The sequence below is a fragment of the Perna viridis genome, chromosome 11, assembly GCF_037379345.1.
Source record: "Perna viridis isolate PV_CMFRI_1.1 ecotype Kerala chromosome 11, ASM3737934v1, whole genome shotgun sequence".
Taxonomy (NCBI): Eukaryota; Metazoa; Mollusca; class Bivalvia; order Mytilida; family Mytilidae; genus Perna; species Perna viridis.
Genome location: NC_142455.1, coordinates 22,770,449 through 22,776,448, shown reverse-complemented (window position 1 = coordinate 22,776,448; position 6,000 = coordinate 22,770,449). Strand labels below are relative to the sequence as shown.

The following is a 6,000-nucleotide window of genomic DNA, read 5'->3' as shown; positions in this document are numbered from 1 at the left end:
TGGTCATAAGAAAAGTCATATTCAATACTCAGATTATCAAAACTATGAGGGCGTAGATAAATTATCAAAGAGCGGGATAATGGTCGATATCGATTTAGATATATTTACCAATCCAAGTTAAGAAATGAACGGTGGATTTCGTCTATCAATTTACACTTTAGAAAATATGTGACAACTTTCATTTTGGGCGCGTCTGATCTGTTTTTAAACGTCAATCAATATGACCCTATTCGCTGTATGGAAAATTAAGATACATGTATTGTAAAGGAAGCAAATTAATTCATTACAATCTGTTGTAGCACCTATATAAATTGATGATTCAACAAGAGCGGGCATACCAGCCTTCTTTGTGACAGTACAGATGAAGTCATTTGTAGCATTTTTGTGTTTCGTCCTGATTATGTCTTCATTGGCAGGTAAGTGCTTTAACAGGTTATCATATTAAGTCATATGTCATTTTGTTGTGGATGCTCAAAATTCTTCCTTGCTGCAGAGGTGTTAATCATTCAAAAGACACAAATTTGTCTTGTGCGAAATTAAAACTGTTTAAAAGTCAAATTGAACATAATGATTATTATCATGAATTGTTTACTACTATAGCGTATTACACAAGCAACTTTTGGGTTATTCTAGCAAACCGGAAGACGCGTACCAAAAATACATACATCTGAATCCTGTCGAGTTTAGTTGTTAATTTACTTATGCTTTTGTGTTGTTCTATTGGTTTTTGTATTTTTATTTTTTTTATTTTTTTGTCATTTGGAATTTGATACTGAAGTTTCAAAAAGAAAAATATTGAATCGTTTGTATTATTGCCAAAAAGTGACAGACGTAAAATCGCATTATCAAAATGACAAACATTAAATTTGGAACTTTTGACATTATTTATGCTAGAGTTTCCGTTACAATTGCATTCTCAACTCGGTAGTTATTCGAGTTGTTCAGTTAGGATCTCTCGAAAGGTAAAGAACTATTACTCCGGTGCAGCTGGTTTATGCTCCGAGTTGTTAGTGGAGTCGTGTTGCTCATTTAATTTTCTTTATTTGTACGTGGTATTTTAGTAATGGCATGTTTGTTTTTGTGTGTGTCTGTTTTCTAGGTCCTTTCAATATGATAACCAATGAAATCGCGGTTCACTTGGTTTCCCATACTCCAAAGTTGCGGTGATTTTCCTAATCAGGCTACGGTATGCTGGCCTTAAGACAGACACTTTTTTCCGATCAAATTCCACAAGCCTTATTTTTTTCCCTCAAGAAACTCGCGTCATATCCGCCGTGAAAGGATAAAGAGCAGTCAGAGTAACTGTACAAAAGAAGGTTACGCGAAATCAAGACCAATTGAAATGTCAACTACTCTTGAATAATTGAATTTAAATCATTAACTTATAATAAGTCCTGATCATATTATGAGGATCTCTTTATTCGTGGTTTGTAGCAACAAAACATCTTGACCGAGAGCTATTGGCTGATAGAGAAGTCCAATCAATAAGCGCAATAGGTCAGTAATAGTTTGATTAATAATATTCATTTGATAAAATATGGGAGATAGTTAAATAGTGACACTATCAGAGCTGTACTAGACACCTAATTTACATATAAGAGGACATGAAAATTATTTTGATACAAAAATACAGACAAAACAAACGGGTTGCCAATTTATCTGGTACATTTGAAATATTATCTCAACATGAGAGGCTATGTATATATTATGATTAAAATGTATTGAAAATGAAATGTACTTCCTTCTGTAATGCCCTCTCTACAACAACCTCGGAAGAAAAAAGAAATAATGAAATACTATTATATTATGATTATCACAAGTTGATTGCTGATCCTTTCCCCGTGCATTTGAACTATTATATATGGATTTCTTTAATTACTCTGTAATATTTTTGTCATGTTGCTGTTCATTACACGCTTTACATGGTCCCTTTAATTTTGGAATATAATGATATGACATGCGTCAAAGCTCTTCAGACCTGAGCTATGGTAAAAAGTGACTAACATGTCGGCCAAAACATATGTTGCATCTATAAAAAAGATGAAAAAAAAAACTAGTCATATTAGAATCAAAATAAGTCACGAAAACGTTTTATCATTGTTTTACCACGGACTGGTCATTTATGAAGTTGATTAAACGCTCCGGGTAACACAATTCGACATAAAGGTTAAAAGGTCAGCCCGTAAAAAGTAATAAAGTTGTTTGGATATTTTCTTCTGACTCTAAAAGAATATAATATTTCAAAGCATGTACATTTACGTTGGTTTCAGTTAAAATGCTGCTTGCTTTGTATCACTACATTTTATTAATTTACTAATTTTACACTATGTCATTTGATTTAGAGCCAGAAAGTGTAAACCAAGAAGAGGATGTCGAGGAAGAACTACGTAATGCAAGTAAGTAATTCGTAATGCGACAGCTTGACTTATTAACATGCTCAGTATTTGGTAAACTTGCAATCCGGGATTGTCAATTGGGATTGGGATAGGAGATTAGAGTTAATGGAATTGTGAATTATTTTCGTTATTTGTTGTTCTGTCAACTTTAATTAAAGTTATGCTTACATCTGACATGGGTATAGCATTTCACAAAAAAAAAAAAAAAAAAAATGTTGATAATTTGTTCACATTAAAAATGATAAATGTGATTCTTAGGAGGGGAAATGGGAATTTTCTTTGAGATGATAAGGGTATTGTCCACATGGAATTGAAAAAAATGGGATTCCGGTGGGAGTTGAGGGCGGGGGGACTAAAAAGAACTTACTAAATTTGTCGATCCCTAGTAGGTTAGAGTGAGACAAGACGAGCTTTATGATATTTGTTGTGTTTCTTTAATCGAATGTACGTATGTAAATACATTATTAAGGTGCAAAATTTTAATCTGGTTTCTTAATACATTTTATTGTCTCTTAAAATATTTTTATTGCATTATTTCGCCACGAAATATTGATCGTACCGGTTTTAAGTGTAATTCTGTTGAGGCGATTATTTGCTATTTCCTTAATTTATCCAATAACGCAATGATTCCAAGGCCCAGATCGCTTCTTAGATACGCCTCTGCTAATCTGTATTTTAACAAATACTCTGAATCTTTTGTATTGTTTCGGAATTATTTCTGTGGAACAGAAAAAAATTCAAGCACGTGTACAAAATCTGACCATAAAGATATCAACAAGGTTCTTGCAATTTCCACGATAAACAACAACACACTCGCTATTGCCTATTTTATTTTTTTAAATATTTTTCCCTGAAGCACGTGCACAGCATACCGTAAATTAGGATAATTATACGATTTGTACGTTTCTATTTAAGGAGGTAGACCTAGGATAAGGGACACAACTCTACAGATAATTATCACTGGAACATTTGTTTTCAGCATTTTACATCGATCTCATGTAAGCATCAAAGAAAATTGGACTGATTTCATTCTATTTCATATTTATACGATTTTCACTTGAATCTTTTTTTCAGGACCACTGAACGAGGTGAAAATATAAAACCGATAAGACGTAAGGCATGTTAAAAACCACACAAAGATTGGTGGTAGTTGTTTCAGGAAATATATATTATTAACCAGACATCGAAATATAATACCTTATGAATAAAGTTACGTCGATGAAAGCTACAATAGTCATTACTTCTGTTTTCAAATCAGTAAAAATGAAAAAAAAAATAAAAAAAAATATATGATTTGTTTCTACATCATTGTTTAGTTATTAAGATTCTAAAATCATATACCAAGAACATATTATAAATATTGTTTAATTATTCTAAAATTTATATAACCTGTAAATACGTGAGAATTTGTCCACTCGACAGAGCGAATGGTTTTTAAACATGCACATATTCTAAGTGAAGAATGAAAGCATTTCAGACCTGGACATAATGCCAAGGAAGAACTATTTCTTCATGAGGCAAGAAGTTTTGTGTTTTCTGAATTCAAATTGCCAATTTACATCTACAAATGTAAAGATCTGATTGATCCATGAATTAAAGAATTCACAGTCCATCAATTCTTTACAAACCATGAAAATTGATACACCCACATGAGATAACGAGAATAAGTATGGTAAATATGTCAAAGAGACAAAAATCCACCGATGTCAGCCCAAAGGTCAACCATTGGTCTTCAATGAACGATCAGGAAAAACCCTCACACCACAGGGCAAGCTGCAGGGTATCATTGTTTCACACATGTACAGCGAATTAGTTGTCCCAATATACTTATATAACATAAAAATAAAATAAAAGTGACAATTAAAGGAGACATATAGAAGTCATGCCTGATTTGGGACAGGCGCAAAAATGCGGCGGGGGTTAAAGTACGTTGGAGCGATCATTCCCTACCCCTTTAAAATCTGGCCACTGCGGAAAAAAATTACCTAATTAAACACACCTAAAATCAGTTTAAAAAGTGTCTTAGTCTCTTGTTACAAAGGGTATAACGAAAATGAATATAAATTACAGAAATGTACAAACTAAGGTCTACGAGCAGTTAACTGACATGCCAACTGTAGACCAATATCATATCTACCAATACTTGTGTCCGTATGTATATTAAATCAATTCAAATTCCTATGCATGTGTGAGAACCACAGTACATCATTAGTCATACAATAAAGACATAATTCGATTTGATACATTGTATCAGATACGAGCAAATCCAACAATTGTGATATGTTAACACCAGATTTGGTAACAAGGGACGTCCCCATCCAAACACGGATAGTTGACAATAGGAAAAATCATCCCTGTTGTCGTAAAATGTAGTATTTAGCTTTCCATTATCGGTAGGTATACTAAGATTAAGAAACGAAACGTACATTCTTTATTATCAATATTTGCTTTATTCAAAGACAGTTCTACAGGATATACAATGTTGGAATAAATATCGAAGTTGTCGTTGTTATGAGTTTTGTAGTTTATTTTAAGCAAAAATAATGTTTTGCGAATCTACCATATAACTTCAAATTTTGTTGATCAAAAGTTTCTTTTTTTTTCACTATTGTGCCACGATGTCTTCCGCGAATGTAGTGTAAATTACAGCAAAAAAAAAGACTTCCGCATTAGCAAATGGTTAAATTCGTCCATTGTATATATAGCCCACATTTATTGTGAAAAATTGAAGAAGCATGTGAAGATAAAAGCTTAAAGTTTAAATTTAAAACTTTTGTAAAAGTCAACGACTTTGAAATAGACTACCTTTTCATAATAGGGCACCCTTTACAATGGGTAAATGTCCAAACATTTCATAAATACAGTTTTAATCATAGGATATTATATTTGTCATGTATTTTGGTTTGTCTAAAGTGCAATCATTAAATTGTTGGTGGTCCTTTTGTTTGATTTGCAATATTTTCTTTCTGGAAAAATTCATTCTAATTCTGCAATTAGATTATTACATTAAAAATCGTTTATTCATTTTTTTTCCAGAAAAATATAATGATGACGACCATTCCAATAACAGGCTTCCACTTAAATTATAGTAAGGCACATCCATTTTGCGAGATTCGATGGTTAAATTTGTTTGCAACTTATTCCTCTAGAAAAATGATATACAATACATAAGAACTAAGTGTAAGCATATTTGTATCGGAAATACAGCGTTTTATTTAAAAAAATCTTATTTGCCCTTGCACTAATGAAATAGTAAATTTCACTGCCCCTAGCTATATCGATTTTGTCTGCAGTATTGAAAAATTGTGATTTATTAAGAGTCGCATTATATTCCTCCCAAAATAACTAAAAAACCGAAAAACTTGTTCCATGTGATTGCAAAAAATAAAGTTTTTATATCAAATTTCATTTGTTACGTTGAACTTTGACCTAAATAGAATTTTTTTTAACATGTTATACTTCATTAATGAAATGTTTGAGTACTAGTACGGCCACAAGTTACAGTTCGACACGCGAAAAAAAAATCATGTACAAAGACACTAAAAGTTTAAACACTAAAATTAAATGTTCCCCAAAAAGTATTTAGATTGTTAGTTAAACAATA

The 6,000-nt window shown here is 31.9% G+C and overlaps 1 long non-coding RNA gene across 1 annotated transcript; it reads left to right on the top strand.

Moving 5' to 3' along the window:
• The first annotated feature begins 319 nt into the window (after window positions 1-319).
• On the top strand, window positions 320-3,627 carry LOC148603395 (uncharacterized). The gene is made up of 4 exons (XR_015916574.1): window positions 320-416; window positions 1,435-1,497; window positions 2,343-2,396; window positions 3,471-3,627. It is a non-coding gene; the product is annotated as an uncharacterized LOC148603395 (long non-coding RNA).
• The last annotated feature ends 2,373 nt before the right edge of the window (window positions 3,628-6,000 follow it).